Here is a 20,823-nt window from a genome sequence, read left to right on the forward strand (position 1 = left end):
AGGTGACCAATATATGAAACTAAACTGCTAAACGGCACCGAAACCAGCTTTAGGAGTGCGCTGATTTCAAACAAATGTCACAAAGAATTGTGGGTAGGAAAAAAATCGGGAGGGGTGGAGGGGGGTAAGATTGTAATTCTGTCTACATCCACTTCTACACAAATCCCTAACCTCAAAACAAGCAAAAAAAAAAACGACATAAGCAAGCAACACAGTAAACACATGTCAAGCTATTAGACAGTGGAAGTTGAGAAAAATTACAAAATGTTTGCTAAGCCGGTTTTCATAACGCCAGCAGGTAGATATATATCTTGTAAAAAAAAGCACATGTAGGAATGTTTACTTGCCCTTTTGTAGGATAAAGCCGAAAAGTCGAAAAAGTAAATATCACAGAAAATATCATATCGAGAATATTCTTAATTCATTATATCAAAAAAATTATCGAAATTAGTTGTAACAAAAGACAAAAGATATATGATATATTTAATAAAATTGATTGATGAAGTGTTACTGCTAGTTAATGAAGGCGGAGGAAGGGTGATTAGCCGAGTATCAACTATATAGTGAGAAAATTATTTGGGATGCTAGGATTGCAATATGACAATATAAAAACAACAACTTCTACGAAAACACTCAAGTATTATAATCAACGGTGGAATAATGTTTATGGGTTTATTAAGACTCAATTAACGATATACAAAGGTATTTTACCTTTGAATGAGTCACAAAATGAAGTTTATCATTATCTTAACTCTAAAAGTTTACTCGGGTGTGAATTGTTTGTCATACTGCTTTTCAAATTTATCAACTAGTGGACACAGATCAATAATTCAGAATATTTGAGTTTGATTGAATGTTTGAGTCAATTGAGTTTGATTGAATTCTGCGCCTCTTATAGAAGCTCTTAAATCGACTAACACTTTTTCAGATATTGTGTGAGCAAATTTACACATTTCGATTTTTTTCTCACAGTCCTTGATTTCACTAAATGTTTTTAGTAATAAACCAGCACCCGAAATAGTCCTTAATATAACGGAATTGTAAATCCACCGGCTACTGTGCCAGTGACAACCAAGCATGTTGAGCTTATATTTAACGTTAAATTTAATTGCTTGAAATATTTGTAAGCCTGTTTATAAGACCAGAATTTTTTTAAATAATTTGTATATTTAGTCATTATATTATATGATTGCATAATTCGTGTGATTGGCATTATATATGTTGGTTAATTCTGAAAGAAATTTGAACTATTATCTCATTATTTTTTATATCTGAATTATTCAGAATCATAGGAATATGGCCAAATGGTAGATTAAGATTTTGATTTATTATTTGCACTTGTGTGTTTAATGTTGACGTGACAATTGTATTTTGTTGTAACATGAAATGATGATTTATAATTAATGATATGGTAGGATATGTCACTCCTAATTTAATTTCTTTTATTGTAATATTATTATATAGAATTATTTTTTTACAACCATTCAATAAAAATATCTTATCAGAAGTTTGGTCGTCTATTTCTAAATAACCATGAATGAAGTGAGTTATTTGTTTCTCAAAGTCATAATTTAACATTTTTTGTCCATTTACATCCAAAGGAACAAGCATTTTCATTTTCGTTTTATCAATCTCTAGGCCCTCTTTTAGCCCTGTAATAATTTAACAATTAATTTTGCTTACTCTGTTAATGCCTATTGTTAAGGGTTTTTTTTGTAGTATTGTGAATGTAATTATTTAATGTGATTATCAATAAATATATTGAAAAAAAAAATCCCATAAGCTTCATGAGCGTCATATACTTCCCTATCAACATGATCACTCAATTACTCCATCTACTCCATTAGCAACAATATACACTTTATCTTTAAAATCAGCAGGGTATGAATCCATGTCACTCCCCTGGTGTTCGTAATGCACAGTTAAATAAATATAAACAGGCGCACTACCACTTATCCCTTTGAAATAAACTAATATGTCTTTGTGTAATATAAGAATTTTCGTGTATTGTGTTGATATAGGTTATATTGATACTTTTTGTGTGTTATAACCTTCAATGGCACATACCTGTCCCAGTAATGTTATAAATGTTTAAGTCTTTATTATAAATTTTTATGATTATAGTATATTATTATAGGCCTACTCTGGGGCCTAAAGTCGCCTAAAGTCGCCTAAAGTCGCCTAAAATCGCCTTAAGTCGCCTAAAATCACCTTAAGTCGCCTAAAGTCGCCTTTAGTTGCCTTAAGTCACTAAATCATTCAAATCTTAACGAGGTTCAAATTGTCTTGTAGTTATTACTTTTTTAGTTTTCTATTTCCAGAATGCATGATTTCTCATAAAGTGTGTATTGTTGGTTATTGAACGAAGCATTGTCTCCAGATGTTGCAGTTATCTGGTCTTTTGATTGGTGATAGGTTCAAACATTTTTTATCCCAATAATGAGGACAAATATTTAGAATCATCAATTTTTCAAACATTACAACCATATTCTGTAGACCATTCATTAACATCATTCATGAGATGCTGAAACACATTTTTAACAGTATGACTTGGCTTAATTTAATATTTGTCTTTTTAATTTGATCATCAAAATATTTTTTGTTAATAGCTTTATCACCTGTAACAGGATGAAGTGACAAACCAGTCATTCGATTATCATCCATATCTAATAAGCAAACCATTGTTGAAGAGTTTCATCTGTTTTAACATAATGGGATAATTGATTTTCAACAAATGTTTATTTACTACATCCGTTGAATTTTGTGGATAATTTAAGCCAGTTATTCTATGATTATCCATTTGTAGATTCCCGCCATTTTTAAACTCTCGTTTAGTTTTATCACTATCTAATGCATTTATTTTATAATTGAATAATACTTTTTGTTTACGGTCAAAATTTTGATGATGATCTCGAATACTGTAGGGTTTAATAGACCTCAGATACTCAGTGTCAACCACAACATCGTTGACCGTAAAACCTTGATTTAGATTGAAAACTTTCTCCTTTACTATTCCAATCATTATTTACATTGAGTCCAATAGATGGTTTTCACAGTGACGTCATCAAATTGTAAAGTCAAAATAGCGAGGTTTTACGAATTCTTATTTACGCTAGGTTGAAGAGAAACAAAAAGTAAATCTTTTTACAAGTTTCCATTTCCGTAGCATGTTTCATTTCGAAAATACAGCAATTTGAACTTCCGAGTTTTTACAGTGCGTGACACCAAAATGGGAACGCTGTCTCGTTGAAAAAACGTGTCTCCTCTTGATTTTCAGCAGTATAACCCTTTTTGGGTATTAGAAGATATGTTTATGCGCACGTATGCTTAAGTTCTCGACTGAAAAGAAAGAGGTTTTATAGAAAAAGTGAACTCCAGATGTTTTTGTTGATTTCCAGCGGCCATATTGGTGCACCAAAACGCTACACCAATATGGCGTCTCCTTACAAAGTTCTACAAAGGTTGCGTGAAACGTTTCGGCAAATAACTCAGAAACTGTGGGCCACAAAGACTTGAGACTTTGACAAATTGTTTATCTATTAGTCTTTTGTAACATTTCATTTTCTTGGCTTCTTCCAATGGACGGTTTCCAATTTTTTTTTTTGTTGTTGCGTGACAGTGAAAACAATCTTTAGAGTTCTCATCAACGTATTCTCGGTTTTCACTGTCACGCAATCAAAAATAAAATTGCAAACCATTCAATACAGAAAGTCCCGAATCTAGGATATAAAAGAAGATAAATAAGCAAACGGCCTCACCAAGAATCAGGTCTGTGCGATATTTCATATGCGAGATATTAGGAAAAACGTTTTACCCAAATTTATAAAGCTTTGTATGGCGACGTCATGTTTGTGTCCCTTTGAGGGGCACAAATATGGCCGCCGGAACATCTGTTTTTGAGTTTTCCTACTAATGCGTTAATTCATCGCTTGAAAAACTCATAAACTATTAAAGTGATATTTATTCTGAAACAAGGAATGTTTAGACAGCAAAATCTCCCAAAATTGGTAATGTTTTTAACCCACATAAGAGCAGTTCCGGCCGCCAGCTAAATGCCGCGTCACGCAAGAGCCTAGAAATTCAAACGTCCTCTATCGCAAAACGAAGAACCCTTTCGAACCAAAACTATGTTTAAATAAAGGTGTTTAGGTGCTGTCATACCTCATGAAACTCAGAAACTCAGAAGAATCGATAGTTTCTTAGTTTGAAGTTTGGTGACGTCATGTGAAAACCGAGAATTGCTTATCGGCAATGTATTGTTTCTCCGGAAGAGAAACATTTGTAGAGTATTGGCAGTTATTGATGTGGTGATTTGAGGGCGGCGCTCTTTTGATTAAATGTAATAGAATATTGTGTTCGATTTTCGAACGAGCGGCGCGGTGCTTATTTTTGTCCGACTTCAATTGAGGGTGGTGCTCTTTCGAGTATACGGTTTGTGTTTATTACATTTGTGGTCAATTTGTATTCCATTTTAGGGCATTATTACACTTGTGGTCAATTATCACATTTGTGGCTTTAACATCGTTTCTTCATGTCATCTTCCCGATCGCTGTTCTACTCCGTGCCTCTGCATCTGGGCATCAAAGTGCATTCTGGTCTATGGCACACCTAGGCAGCTGCCAGCTGCCCAATTTGTTTTTTTACTATGGCACTCATAGGCCATATTCACTTTTTTTTTCTCTTCTGTTTTATATTCCTTGTTGTGTGACTTAGAAAAAAATAATAACAGAAAAAGAAATAAGAATTAAAATTTAAAAAATAGTAGAAATAAAAGTAAAAATTGTTGGAAAAAATAACTTATTTTTCCGTTATCCTACAGCAGCACTGAGTAGAAATGTCTCAGCGAGGTGTCAGACTTATTAACTGTTTTGTGGTTTCCATTCTCCTCTCAGATGCACGCACAATATCCACCCCAACACGGCTATCCCGGTATGCCTCCACAGTACCCACAGCTTCCTTCCGTGCCATCAGCCCATCTAGAAAGCCATGGACAAAGGAAGAACTGTCCTAACGGGCAAAGTATGTAACTTAAACATGATATTTTACTCGTTTAACGGAGACTATATTCACTATAGTTCCCGTTAGTCTTAGTTTAAATCTTACTAACTCCGTAACAGTTTAAAAACTGACTCAATATTGCTCAACAGCAAAGAGCTTTGGAGGAATCTGGTCAATAGAGCATTTTTTTTAATTGATTTAACCGCCTTGGAATGTCGTGACAAAATGGCGTGTTTTTTGTTTTGTTTGGTCGCTTTTGTTTGGCGTTCAAACATTTTCCCTGCAGGATTGCCCAAAACTTTTACTGCATTTATTTGAAGAAGACATCTTGCTCTTTCTAGCGGTAGGTAAGTTATGGCTCAAAGCCGTATACCAAGTAGTGATTTTTGTGTCTGAAATTTGCTAATTTTATGTCTGTCAAAAATCGGTAAAATAAGTAAAATTATTAAAAATCCGAAAAATATTAGATTTGCTGTCGAGTAGGAAAATTGTACTTCGAAACTATTGGTTAAGTTTTGTTCTTTCTATTAAGATTTTCAGAAGCAGAGTTTGTTACTTCTTTAATTTCAAACGATTTTTAAGTAATATATGGTCTTGAGCCTGTGAAAACTGATCTGAGAGCCTCCGAACCGACTCGGTCGCCGTACACGTAAAATAAAAATCCAATCGAACTAACAGTTATTTTTCTAGAAATAGTTTACCTAGACCTATATTCTGACAAAGTTTGGGGATTTTCGATTTTTTCATTTTGCACACCCCCAGGCGATATTTACGGACGGCCGCTCTTAAGTATTCATTGTCATCTGCAAATTCTATTTGGTCAGAGGCCCAGTCTCATCTACCCAAGAACATTTACAATTTTACCATCCGCTACATCAACAACACCCTCCCTACAGGTAAGAATATGTCAAGGTGGGGATTATCACAAAGTCCTGATTGCTCCTTTTGCCTTAATCCTGAATCACTCCCTCATGTTGTCGCTGGTTGTCAACAGTACCTTGATCACTTTACCTGGAGACACGACTCATTCCTTAACTTCATTGCCAAGTCACTTCAACCTGTAATTGATGTTCACTCCTCACTCTATGCAGATGTTAATGGTTTTCTGAATCCCTCAATAATAACTGCTGAATATTATCGTCCAGATCTTCTTTTCCTAATCCAGTCCAAGTGCCTATATGTTCTAGAATTAACAGTTGGTTTCGAGTCTAACCTTAACAACAATGCAGTGCGTAGAAAAGAAAAATATCTGAACTTGATCAACGAAATGAGTAGAAATTAAAGATGTGTGAAATTTGTAAATCTCTCCATGAGCTCCCTTGGCGTTTTCTCCGATGAATGCTCCACGTTCTTAGACATGATGAATAACATTGGCATTGACAAAAAGCAGCAACTTTCTATTATCAAGAAAATGATAAATATAGCCATTAGAGCAACTTCTTTTTACATAAGCTCGGATTCCTTTGTTCTTTTCGGGGGGAATATATTACATAACTCCGGAATCAACTGACTGAAAAGCTGGGTGCGGCTTTGATTGTTTGAAGGGAAGAGCGGGCTAATGAACAGCTAATTAAAATGCGAGGGGATTATGTATTAATATGCGAGGGGGATAAGTGACTTATCCCCTTGCATATTAATACATATTACATTTTTTGTTGCAGAAATAGGAATGGGGACAGCCTAGAGTTAATGCAATTTTGATTTCTTTTCTTTTCCTTTTTTTTCTTTCTTTTTTTTCTTTTTCTTTTTTTTTTTGTTTTGTTTTGTTTTGTTTTTTTAATAGTCCAATCTCAAGCAGCATTTGTAAATTACCTATACGTAGCGAGATTTACAATTGTACATTCAAAACCACAAATAAAATTTCCATTATTATTATTATTATTATGTAAAATTTAGCACAGGGATTTTCCCTGGGGAGAAATGTCCAGTCAAGTCTCATCCCGAGACCTCAGACTTCCAGCACCTTTCTGTGGATATGTTCCGATCCGAGCAGTGCCGACTTTTGCATCGTTCTTGTTCGGTTTTTAATTCCTAGTTGCTCCAAGTGGCCTGCCAGCTTCTTTGACACTGAACCCAATGCACCTACAACCACTGACACCACTTTTGATTTCCAGATCCTTTGAATCTCTCTTGCCAGGTCTTGGTACTTTTCACACTTTTCAGTTTCTTTCTGCAGAATATTACTATCTCCGGGAACAGCTATGTCCACAATGATTGTTTCCTTTGCCTTCTTTTTCTGAATTACAATGTCTGGCCTCCTGTGATGGATTTCACGGTCTGTTTGGATGGTAAAGTCCCACAACAGTTTAACCTCCTCATTCTCTTCTACGCCTTTGGGGGAATGCTCATACCATTTGTCACTGCACTCAACTCCATATTCCTTGCACACCTCCCAGCTCCCAGTGAATGACCCGCCCAACAACATCATGCCTCTTTTTATATTCTGTCTGCGCAAGCTTGGGGCAACTACACAAAATATGCTGCACAGTTTCATCGTGGCTACCACACATTCTGCATTTGGATGATACATTTTGGTTTTCGATTCTGGCATTTACGGTGTTTGTTCTTAGTGCCTGATCTTGCGCGGCAAAAATAAGCCCTTCTGTCTCCTTCTTCTTCTTCTTCTTCTTCTTCTTCTTCTTCTTCTTCTTCTTCTTCTTCTTCTTCTTCTTCTTGCTATTGTTATTGTTATTATTATTATTATTATTATTATTATTATTATTGTTATTATTATTATTATTATTATTATATAAGTAGTAGTAGTAGTGATAGCAGTGGTACGTTTTGTGTAATTTTATTTGTTTTTGTTTTATCCATAGTTATTACCCACTGGAACCCGAACGACCCAAAAAGCCACGTGCTTGGCGGCTTTTACTACAACAATGCAGGCGGACTCACAGTCCCATATACTGGACGCTACTACGTCTACGCCCAGCTCTTCTTTGTCCATCAGCCATCTCGGTCAAAAAACCGCGTGTTGGTCATGGCAGGCAACAGAGTTCTTCTCATGATCAACAAGGATTTACCAGGAGGTTCAATTGAAGAGACCGGAAGTGCTGGAGGAGTGTTTTTATTGCATGCGGGAGAGCAGATCTCCCTAAAGCCTGATCGGAATGATACCAGTATGTGGTTCCATCCAGAGCATTGCTATTTTGGAGCATACATGGTCTCTGCTTAATTAAGCTTAATATCTCAGACCAATGTTTAGGTTTCAACTGTGAAGTTTAAATTAGCGAATTTTGTTTTGAATATTGGCGGTGTAGCTAGGACCAGTGAATAAACCACATGTTTTCGTTGAATTAAAATATGATGCTAACGTTATAGGAACTTTTGAATGAATTTTTATCCAGGGAATATGCTTGGGATAGTCTTGTCTGCTTCTTTATCCTGCGCAATTAAAAACTAAGAACCGTTCTTCGTACTTATTCGATGGGTTACTTAATTGGTTCCAGTTTTAGTCTTCTTTGGCCGAACACAAAGCGGGAGACTCGGCCGAGTAAACACTTCACGGGGTCAGATTTGTGTGCGTTTCGATCGATCGTTGCTAGACTCGAAACATTTGAAACCGAGATGGTCGCCTGTAACGCAAAGCTTATGCTCAATCAATCAATGGATTGATAAAGAGGTGTTATTGTTAATTAATTAGATAGAAGAACAGAACTCGACGTAAAGCTAAGTTGAAAGATTCCGTAAGTTTGTGGGAAAGATTTCGTGAGCTTAGACGTCAGGTTAAGAAAATGGTTAAATTTCAAAAGCGTAGTCACCTCACTAAGCTTAGTTGTTCCTTAAGGGACAATCCTCGCAAACTTTGGTCACATGTATTATAAAGCGATTACCAAAACTACTAGAATTCCCGGGGTGATTTTTATTTCCTTATAAGAGGCTAATGGGGATGTACCGCTGGATGGGGTCGCATTTTCACGAGTGGATTGACTATAATGGGGTCGCATTTTCAAGAGAGTTACTAAAATGGGGTCGCGCATTTTCTGACTTTTGGGGGTAAGACAGTTCTTCATATTTACGGTTAGCAAACGTACCAGAATGTTTGTACTGTAGATGGAAAGTAACGTGTTCTTCATTTAATCTAAAAAAATGGTCAATTCATAAACTAGAAGTGACTAAGCTGGGATCGCGAAAATGAAATATTTGTCCAAAAGTGACTAAGATGGGGCCTATAACTGGCCACAGAATAGACTATAATGGGGTAGGGGCTCTGAGAGGCCAGCGGCAAATAGCCAGCAAAAATTAACCCAAGTACCCCCGTTGTATCATTTACGTAAATGTATACATGTTATGAACAAAATTAAACGAGTGCGATGATCTTCGACGCACTTTGATTTGGAAACACTGACGTAAAAGTATTATTTCTACTTGAAAGGGGGATTTGTAGTATTGACACCGTCGACTTTTTTTCCATTTGTAACTGCAGTTTCGGTATTTGGCTGAATTTTACTGCGGTATTGCGGTATTCTCGCAGTTTCGGTATTTGGCTGAATTTTACTGCGGTATTGCGGTATTCTCGCGCTACCATGTGCGGTATTGCGGTATTCGTACCCCCCCCCCCCCCTTACGCCCCCTCCTTGACGTTAACAAAGCTTCCCTTGGTCTTTCCAGTAAGTTATTGCAAGCATGTGCTAATGAAATTTCATCTTCATTATGCAGATTATTCAATTTGTCCTTAGAGCTTGGGACATCTCCTGAAAAATGGAAAGACACAAATCTTGTCCTTATTCATAAATGAGAATCTAGGACGATGGTTTCAAACTACCGTAGTATTTCGCTTCTTGATGTTCTATCTAAAATTTTGGAAAGACAAGTTTATAATGAGATCTTGAGTATTATTTGCCCCCATCTTACCCACTGGCAGCATGGTTTCCTACCACGAAAATCCACCGTGTCTCAACTATCTCAAAATGTTCATCAATTCGCTAACGCTCTTGAGAGGAGACAACAAGTTGATGTTATTTATTTAGATTTTTCTAAGGCTTTTGATCGCATGTCTCAAGAAAAATTCCAATTTAAATTTGAATGCCTTGGTATTGGTGGATCCTTGTTAGCTTGGTTTAGATCATATTTATCGGGTGGAAGACACAGAGTCGTGATAGGTAACAAGTCGTCTGATTACCTCCCTGTTACATTTGGAATCCCGCAAGGGTCAATTTGGGGCCTTTACTGTTCGTGCTTTTTATCAATGATGTGCCTAATGCAATTTCAAAGGAAACGTCGTTACCCCTCTTTGCTGATGACTCGTAGTGTTTTCGCTTAATTCTTGGGCGGGATGACGGCGACAAATTGTAGGATGACTTTAATAAGTTATGAGTTTAATTCCAAGAAGTGTAAGGTTTAAAGGGTGGCTCCTATAAGATCAATCGATGACAGGGACTATTACCTTGGTGGGATTAAGTTGGACCATGTTGATGTTGAGAATGTAGCGTACTGGTCATCACGTTGCGTTAAAAGGTATAGACCAAAACCATAGATAGCGATCGGTGATACTTCACAAATTTATTTATCGTTTAGGCACGAAAAACTGTAACAGAAACAACAATGAAATTACCGAGAGTCTAGCTAAGAGACTTGAACACAATGTCTTAAATAACTCGGCGATAACATGATACAAAGCAAATACGATTATCGACTAGTTCGGTAGGTAAATAAAGACTGATTTATCCGTGATTCATGCAACAATAAAAGCGAAAAAATATATATTAAACGAAGAATCATACCTCTTTTCCCGATTAAAATGATTGGACCTTACAAAAGTTCATATAACCGATCACGATATAGGCATAAAGCACAAAGCAGGATTACAGACGATTACACAATCATCGGGCCTCGCCCCCTAGGCTGGTGCGCATGCACGTTGGTAACGCAATACGAAGTAACGCATTCGTAACATGGCTCCCCTAAATTGTAGCAACAATTTACTTAACAAACGAAACAAAACTTAATAAAAGTCATTCGATCATTGTTCATTGTCTCTTCTTGGGATTCTGGCTGGTATTAGGTCAACATTATACTTGGTACTGCTATGGCTCCTCGGAGGGGATTCCCCGGTCTGCAAGTTGATCTGTAGGGAGCAATAGAACCAGTTTTTGGACAGGTCGTTCAAGGTACACAGCTGCCTTTGTGGGCCTGCCAAGGTCGTCAAGGGCGTCTGTGGCAACCACGATTCTTACTTTCCTGACCAGACCGTCGTTGTCGGGATAAGTCTCGCTGACACGAGCTAGCTTCCAGCAGTTTCTTGGCAAACTGTCGTCCTTTACGATCACGACATCATCCACTTGCAGATTTCGCTTCACTGAAATCCATTTCTGTCTTGACTGCAAGGACTGCAGAAATTCTCTTTTCCATTTGCACCAGAATTCGTTTACTAGGTATTGGACACGACGCCATCGCTTGCTTAGGTATAGATCAACGCGTTGGAAATCACCCGGGGGAGGTAAGACAACCTTCGACTTCATGGTGAGTAAGTGGTTGGGCGTCAGCGGCTCGGAAAACTGCGAGGAACTGATGCTGTCAACTGTTAAAGGCCGACAATTAACGATCGCTTCGGCTTCAACCATGAACGTTCTCAGTGATTCGTCATCTAGCTGGCTTCCGTGACGTTCTAATAACGAGGCTAGGACACTTCGCACCGTCCGTATCTGACGTTCCCAAACTCTTCCCATGTGGCTTGCGTGTGGAACGTTCATCTTAAACTTCACCCAATCGCAGCTACTTTTCAGCAACTCTTCTCTTATCTGCTCGTGATTTAATTCGGAAAGGGCTTGTTGCAGTTCGTTCATCGCTCCAACAAAGTTGGTACCTTGATCGGATCGAAGCTGGCGCACTGGTCCACGGCGACCGATGAAGCGACGATAAGCGTTTATAAAGGAATCCGTGCTAAGTGTGTTCGAAACTTCAAGGTGGATCGCTCGGGAGCATAGGCATGTAAACAGTACTCCATATCTTTTTAGCTGCTTCCGACCTTCCTTCACGAACCAGGGTCCAAAATAATCAACTGCTGAGAACGTAAACGGGGGAAAAGGCTCGAGACGATCCTCTGGCAGGTCGGCCATTTTCTGTTCTTGAGGAGCTGCTCTCAGTTTTCGGCATTTGACGCACCTTGAAATGTGACTGGACACGGCTGAGCCACCACCGATAATCCAATAACCAGTCGATCTGATCTCGTTATGGGTGATTCCATGACCTTGGTGTTCGACTGAATGATGGTGATGACAGACAATCAACTCGGTTACAAGCCCCTTTTTCGGAAGGATGATGGGATGTTTGGCATCGAAGGTAAGGCCAGTTGCAAGTCTAACTCGTCCACCAACTCTGAGTACTCCGTTATCGTCAAGGAATGGATCGAGCTTGTAAAGAGAGTTTGTCTTCTTCATTTCCCTCCTTCCTGGAGCGGTAGAGGTGATTCGGTCAGTTGCTCGTTCTCTGGTACTGGCTTCCTTGAGAATACGTAATTCGTCGCTAAATGCTTCTCTTTGTACGTTTTTGATTATTTCGTTTTCAGCCATCTGTAACTCTTGAACATTAACTGGAATATACTTGGTTTTCTGAGAACCAGTTGGATATCGTGCAGTGGTGTCGTTGACGCCAGGAGATCGACTTCGAAACTTCTCTTGAATGCGAAGACAAACAGCTACGGCTTTCTTGGCTCGGTGCCAGCAGGAAAAGTATTCTAGGCGTTCTAAAAGGGACGGGGGATTTTGGACTTTAGTCGTCAGAACGGAAGCCCTTTTAACTTCGGGATCGACGGGATGAATAGAAGGGCTAATGTCAGTCTGGTTCCAAACTCTTGAGGGTTTCCAGAGGAAGTCTGGTCCATTCCACCACAGACGGGTATCGATCAGTTCTTGTGCCCCGGAACCACGGGAAGCGATGTCGGCTGGGTTTTCTTTGGTCCCTACATAATGCCACTGTGCTGGTGACGTTCGTTCACGTATCTCCTGGACACGATTGCTAACAAAAACGTGAAATCTTCTAGCATCGTTGTTTATGTATCCCAGCACAGTTTTGCTGTCTGTCCAGTAGGTTTCCTTAATTTGGTCAAACTCAAGTTCCTTCCGCAGGACACCACCCATTTTGGATGCAACCACAGCAGCAGTGAGCTCAAGCCTGGGCACTGTAAAAGGCTTCAATGGCGTTACGCGAGACTTTGCTATAACGAGGGAGCAGTGGATACTTTCTGCGTCGTCTATCAAGCGAAGATACGAACACTGTCCGTAGCCGTTCTGGCTGGCATCGGAAAAATGATGCAGCTCAACTGTCTTAACTTCTCCGAAGTCTTCCGGTTTATAGCATCTCGGGACCTTCAACCTTTCCAGTAAGGGGAGTTCGGCTCTCCATTTCTCCCATCTCGCTCTAATGTTGTCTGGAATATCATCGTCCCAATCAACACCTTCGCGACACAATTCCTGAAGGATTCTCTTGCCTAACAAAATGAAGGGTGCTACCAGGCCCAGGGGATCATAAACAGAACTAACGGTGGACAGGATACCCCTTCTTGAGAACGGTTTGTCCTTCAGTTCGATTCTGAATTGAAGTGTATCAGACTCTATACACCAATGCACTCCCAGTGCGCGTTCGATTGCGGTGTCGTTGAGGAGGCTGGGATGCTTCGTTTTGGTGGCTCGGTCTTCAGGAGGTATGGAGCTGATGACTACCTGACTATTTGAAGTAAATTTGTGTAGTCGGAATCCTCCTCTCTGGCATAAAGACTTGGTATTCTTGATGAGGTTTATTGCTTGTTCGTTCGTCGCCACCGACTTGAGGCCGTCGTCGACGTAAAAATCTTTCCTTACGAACTCTGCTGCTTCTTTGCCACAAACATCTTCAAAATGGTCAGCAGTGGTCTTTAGGGCAAAGTTGGCACATCCAGGGGAAGAAATTGCGCCAAAAAGATGAACAGTCATGCGGAACTCGACTGGATCGCTCTCGACGTTTCCATCCTCCCACCACAGGAATCTGAGGTAGTCTCGATGCTTGAGGTCGACCTTGACTTGATGAAACATTCCCTGGATATCGCACATGAAAGCCACGCGTTCTTTTCGGAAACGACACAATACTCCAGTAAGGTTATTGGTGAGGTCTGGGCCCTGTAGAGGCTGTTGGTTGAGGGACTGGCCATGGCATAGGGCGCTACAATCAAACACCACTCTTATTTTGCCTGGTTTTTTCTTATGGTACACTCCGTGGTGAGGAATGTACCAGACGCGTTTATCGTTTCTTGATACCTCTGTGCTGGGAACTCTCTCTGCGAAGCCGTTCTCTAAGGTCTCTTGCATAAAGCCAACGTAATCCTCTCGGTATTGTGTATCGCTCTGCAACTTCTGCTTCAACTTCATTAATCTGCTCAGTGCTAGGTCCTTGTTGTTCGGCAGTTCGACGTTTTCGTTCCTTAAAGGGAGAGGCATTTCATAATGCCCGTCTTCTCGTTGATGAATGCCTTCCTTTGCTGTCTTAAGGAATCTTCTATCTTCGAATGAGAGTGACTTTTCTTCTGTTCTTTTGTCGTTAAAGTCCAACGTGAACATTCTCTCTACTTGAAGAGGGCTAATAATTTCTTTAACATGGGTCTTCACGGCGAAGTGACATATTCTTCTTTCTGATGTAGTTTTGACTTCGTGAGCAACTATTCGGTTGCAGAGTATGTCACCGGCAACATCAATGGTGCTGTCGTCTTGGCTCGTTCGTTCAACCACGCCAATAATTCTCCAGCCAAGAGCGGTTTTCTTGGCGTACGGGTCGTCATCATTTCCGAGGATCACTTTGTGCGGTTTGATTGCTCGGGCGCAGTTAGCTCCTATGAGGAGACCAACTTCGATGTCGTTATCAAGTGGCATCAGGTGACTTGCAATTTCCTTTAGGTGGGGCCATTTCCTGGCGGTCTCGGGAATCGGTATTTGGCTGCTTCTAGCAGGAATGACGTTTCTTGTATACGTTCTAGGGAGAGGAATATCTATCGTTTCATTGATGCCACGGACTGAGAGGCCGGTTATCTTCTTGCTAGTTATGGTCTTCTGAGCAAGAACGGTTGAAAGTTCCAAGTGAATTTCTGGACCGTCAACGCCAAGCGTATCGAGAGTAGATTCCCTGATGAAACATGCATCTGACTGCTCGTCCAGTAGTGCGTACACTTTGATCTTGTTCTCAGGGTTATTTTGATGATGAAGCCAGACCGGGACGATCAACGAATGGGATGTACAGTGGTCGAAACCCTTCATATGACAGACTTCAATTCGATTGGAGACGGATGCGTCCTTGTTTGAGTTGCTCCTGTCTTGTTTCACGTTAGGGGCTTCTTCCTTTGTTGGTGTCTTCCATGTTTCATCATGTAAGGCAGAAGGATGTAGTCCATTACATGTCTTGCAGGCTTTCTTCCTACGGCAATCTTTGTTTACGTGTCCCCACTTTAGACACCCCCAGCATAGGCGCTTGGCGAGGACGAAGTCTCTTCTCTCATTCAGTGGCAAGCGCAGAAATTTGTCGTAATTTTCAAGATCATGAGAGGCTTTACAGTAGAGGCAGAGCGTCTGTCGGTTCCTTTTCTCTTCTTTGCTTTTCTCGCGTCCTCCCTCAGCTTCGTTTACGCCTGTTGCGAGACTGCTGAGTCCAGGACCCTTGCTCCTTCGTAATCCGCTATGCGTTTTCCCTTTCAAATCTTCGTCTTTAATTGCTCTTAGAGAGGTGACAGGATTGCATGCAATTCTCGCTTCTGTCGCCAGGAACTGGCAAAACTCCGCAAAGGAAGGATATGTAGCTTCTCTTGCGTGACGAGGTACTTCTTCTAAGTTCAATGTGTCCGTTTGCTCTTCACCAATGCATTTATCCACAATTCGGCTCCATCTTGAGACTAAATAACTTGGAAGTTTCTTGAGCATCCTTTGATTTTCCTCTGGATCGTTGAGTACACCCAAGTACTTAATTGAATGCATTGCGGTGTTGCAGTGTTGTAGAAAATCTGAAAACCTTCTAAGACCTGGGCCATCGTTCGGCAATATCCTTGGCCAGTCGTTAATTTTCTTCCGATATGCATTTGACACCAGGAAGGGATTTCCAAATCTGCTTGCCAGGATTTTCTTAGCTTCAACGTAAGCCTCCTCAGAGTCTAGGGGGAGGAGTCCGTTGATTGACTCCTTAGCTTCGTCAGCTGTAAACTTGCCGAGGTAGTAAAGTCTTTCGGATGGGTCCTTCGTTTTTCTCTCAATAAAGGTCTCGAACGACTTGATCCATAGTGGGTATCGCAACAGGTCGCCGTTGAATACTTCAGGTTCTGGCCTGGGGAGTGAGTCCTTGTCCTGTCGCTGAGTGAGCAGATCTGCTAATTTCGTGATGACTTCGCCGACACCTGTCAATTCCGGTGTAGTAGCTCTACCGTTCGGGGAAGCCTGGGAAGGACTGAATGGATATGTAATCGTTTGGACAGGCGTCGAATTTGTCGTAAAGGCGGGAGCGGCAGGGTTTAAAATAGAAGGCTGACAAGAACTGGCAGTGACTTCTGACCTCTTTACGAATGTAACGTTTGTTTCGGCGTGCGATCTTGAGATTGAAGTGGAGGGGGCGTTTTGGAATCCAGAGGCTGCCCCGGAAGATTGATACGAGCTGGCGACCACTTCCGACATCGTTGTGGATACGACCTTTGTTTTAGCGGTAGCTTCGGGAGACGATTCGTCAGTAATGGACTGCAATTGTGACTTTAGGTATTCCTCGATACGGCTATGGGCATCATCTTCTGGGAGTCCAAGATCGTCAGTCTTATTTATAGTAACACCGAATTCCTCCTCTTCGATTTTAGTTACTGCTTCAAGTTCGGCGTTAGTGGCTGCTAGTTCCCTCATTATTTGCAGTTTCTTGATGTCTTCTTCTTGTCGTTTTAAAGCGGCCACCTTATCTCTTTCGATATCATGGAATCTGAGTTCTGCGCCAAGTCTGGCAGCTCTTGCCATCATTTGCGCTCTTATTGGAATAGAGAAGCTGGAGTTTTTAGATTTACTCGACGATTTACTTCGGCGAGAACGTTTTGAATAGAGGGAGACTCTATCGTTCACATCGGATTGTAACTCGCATATCTTGATATTCAGGCTTCTGGTAACTTCCATATTTTCGTGCAGCCACATTCCGTGATTTTCCATGTCCTTAGATCTTTCTTCGGGATCTTGCAGGTCGTTCAGTTTATGACTCACTTTAGTGAGATCCTCCATTCGTGTTTCCAGTTTGAGGACTTCTCGTTGTAGGACTCTTAGGTCATCCGAGGTCGAAGCCAATGACCTCGCTGTCTGGAGCTGATCCTTCCATATTTTCAAAGCTGAATTGCGATCTCTTTCTAGTAACTGTTTTCTATAGTCTAATCCTTTTTCTGTCATCCTTCTTTCGCGTGAACATTTCCTAACGTTTTCTTCTTGTGACGGTTCCGTTGATTCAGCCACGTTTTCCATAATAAAGTCCTTTCACAGTGGGAGAGTTTTTACTGTAGCGTACTGGTCATCACGTTGCGTTAAAAGGTATAGACCAAAACCATAGATAGCGATCGGTGATACTTCACAAATTTATTTATCGTTTAGGCACGTAAAAACTGTAACAGAAGCAACAATGAAATTACCGAGAGTCTAGCTAAGAGACTTGAACACAATGTCTTAAATAACTCGGCGATAACATGATACAAAGCAAATACGATTATCGACTAGTTCGGTAGGTAATTAAAGACTGATTTATCCGTGATTCATGCAACAATAAAAGCGAAAAAATATATATTAAACGAAGAATCATACCTCTTTTCCCGATTAAAATGATTGGACCTTACAAAAGTTCATATAACCGATCACGATATAGGCATAAAGCACAAAGCAGGATTACAAACGATTACACAATCATCGGGCCTCGCCCCCTAGGCTGGTGCGCATGCACGTTGGTAACGCAATACGAAGTAACGCATTCGTAACAGAGAAAGACCAGGGGGTTTTGGTTAGCCACAATTTAAGCTGGAATAATCACGTTGATCTTATCTCCTCGAAAGCTCAAAGAATGCTTGATGTCCTTTACCGAACATGCAGGGACATAAATGATATTAGTAGAAAAAAATTACTTTATCAGTATTACCCGGGTTCGTTCGCGCCTTGAGTATGCTAGCGTGGCATGGTCTCCTCATACCAAACGAAACATAGACAATTTGGAACAAGTTCAACGCAGGGCTACAAGATTCGTTCTTGGAAGGGATTCTTCTGGGTATGAGCGCCTTAGTAAGTTAAATTTATTACTTTTGAAGTATCGCAGAGAAATAAATGATTTCAGGTTTTTTTTAAAGTGTCTTAAGAATATATAGAAGTTAAACATTTTCGATTATGTATCGTTTCGCTCTTGTACCAAACCGCTTAGGAATATTGATCATTTAACGCCTGATGCCCCTTTCAGTAGGACTGACGTTTTTGTTCGGATCTGTCGCCTGTGGAATGAATTACCTCTTAGTATAAGAGAGCCAAATACCGTGTCAATCTTCCTTAAGAATTTGATGGCCTTTTATTATGATAAGTTTAATGTAAATTTTCCCTTATTTTACATTGTAATTTACTATTTCATTTGTCCATTTATGGAAATTTTTTATTGAATTTTTATTTTTTATCTCATGTCTTCTGTAAATTTTTTAATAATACTTTTTAAAAGAACGTTTTAGATAATTTTTTTACTTAATTAATTCTCTAGATCTATTTATGATGTAATAATAGGTGGCTTATTTTTAAGGAGTCTTTTACTCTGTTTTTAGCCTTCCTCACTAACTAACACTATTCATAATTAACTGTAAATAGTCTAGGGATCGGCCAGCTGATCGGCGACCCCTAAGAAGGACGTTTTGACCGTCAAAGCTGCCGAGACACAGCCAAGAAATGAAGTCTCTCTCTTTCCTTTTCCTTCCTTTTTCTTACTTCCTGGCGTCTCTTTAAATTCTTTGCAAAGCTTCCCGCCATTTGAACCCGCCCTTGGTCTTTTTTCGGTGATTAAGGCCCCTTTACTCTTTTCTCCAAAATCCTTCTATAGTGCGGCCGGCTGGCTGACGTTCAGTAATGGCGATAACATTAATATTTTAAACCCAAAGTTTTGAGCTATCTAATTTTTCTGAATAATAAGCCTTTACTTATTCCGTTTTGCTCTTTATATCACCCCGTAGATTTTTCTCCAAAAAATGATAAACATTATGAAATTCAGCAATATACCACATCCCTGGGTATACCTCTGGTGACGAATGCTCCTCAAATGGACACATGACTAATTCAGAAATAACCGGGGTTCATAGGCACCTTAAGAATTGATTGAGCCACAATTATTGTTCTTCAAGTCTAAAATAACTTTGGTATTAAGATGGCGTTATGTAAATCACGTTCACGAATCAATCTATTTTCGAAACAAGCGCTTCATTCCATACTCTAATTCTCCTTGGAGGGCCTCCAACATTTCAGTCCCCAAAGGTGACTCATGTTAGCAGGGCAGCAAGATTTATTTTTAACATTGCCTGTGTACAGCCTGGCAATACTTCGCATGCATTTAGGGGCTGGTCGTTTATTACCTGTACGTGCGAGGTGGGTGGGGGCATTTTGGGAAAGCTTACTGAATTTTCAAACCGACTCCCCAGTTCAACCGAGCTTTTTAGAAATGTCCTTCCCTCCCCCATAAATTTTTTCATTTTGTGAAAGTGACCCACCATCCAGCTGCTGTGGAAACTACAAATATTCTAGCCACAAATCGTGCCGAACTTCACCAGATACTTTATCTACAGACTGGTGTTTACTATTTACGACTGGTTCATTCAATTTCAATTCACGCTCTTTACTGCTTACTTACCTTCTTTCACGAAATTGACTGAAAATGACCCCCAAGCAATGCTCTCTTATCTGAAAATGACCCCCCACATGATCAAGCAAGATTTTGAAATTGGCCGGCTCCCACTCACAGGTAATAAACGTCAAGCCCCTTATAGGAGAAGAGGATGGTGCACTAACACAAGCATTTCATAACACTGAGCTAGCATCAAGCATGATCCTATTGTGACACCTCTCTTTTCACTTAACATTCTTCTTTGAAAATGAGAGAGACAATCTTTTAATTTTATGTGCAACGAGTTACTATCAGGAAGAAGGACACACCAGTTTCAATTTTCGGGACAAGTAAATTCAGTGTTTACAAATTCTGAAAACAAAAGCCGATTGCCTATCGTGCTATTCTTTAAAAGGTACTTTTCAGTTTTAGAAGCACTATAAATTACTTCAAACCTTGCTCTGACGTCGAATGACTTGTTCCTCGACATTTTTAAAATATCCCTTGGCAGTTTTGGTTCAAACTCCTGCTACATACATTTTGATGTATTGCAATGCATCCTCAACGGCTTTTACTGCTGTTGGTTGCTTCCAACTCAGGAAAAAAGTATATAGATTGGACGCTACCTCGTATCAGAGATCAGATAGAACTGTCCAGCACCTTTGTTTATGACTACAAAATGAGCACGAGCGGCAATTCTGCGAGGAATTCTCCTTAGTTTAATATTTTTTCGAGAGCAACCCTAAAAGAGACCTTTAAGGCTAAATATAATAGTGTTTTGCCCAGAACATCCTAAGCGAGACCAAAATCCGAAATTTACACCCCTAAGCGAGGCGACGAGCATCCCCACCCCTTCCATATACAAAGTCCGCCCTCCCCCGGGCATTCGAGTGCCTCCAAAAGCCTATGGCATGACTACGTCATCGATCAGCTAAAAAAGAGTTATCATTTTAAATGTTGGGAGTTTAATTTGATTTATTAACACTAAATGTTGAAACGTGAAGTTGAAAGTTGGTTGCTCTA

General features: G+C 40.0%; 1 long non-coding RNA gene across 1 annotated transcript in view; it reads left to right on the forward strand.

The window, feature by feature from the left end:
• The window catches only part of LOC140943614 (uncharacterized), a 20,157-nt gene extending 11,734 nt beyond the window's left edge, over positions 1-8,423 (forward strand). The window contains exons 2-3 of the long non-coding RNA XR_012166613.1: positions 4,893-5,019; positions 7,818-8,423. This is a non-coding gene — a long non-coding RNA (uncharacterized lncRNA). The remainder of the gene's footprint in view (positions 1-4,892; positions 5,020-7,817) is intronic.
• The last annotated feature ends 12,400 nt before the right edge of the window (positions 8,424-20,823 follow it).

The sequence above is a fragment of the Porites lutea genome, chromosome 7 (assembly GCF_958299795.1).
Source record: "Porites lutea chromosome 7, jaPorLute2.1, whole genome shotgun sequence".
NCBI lineage: Eukaryota > Metazoa > Cnidaria > Anthozoa > Scleractinia > Poritidae > Porites > Porites lutea.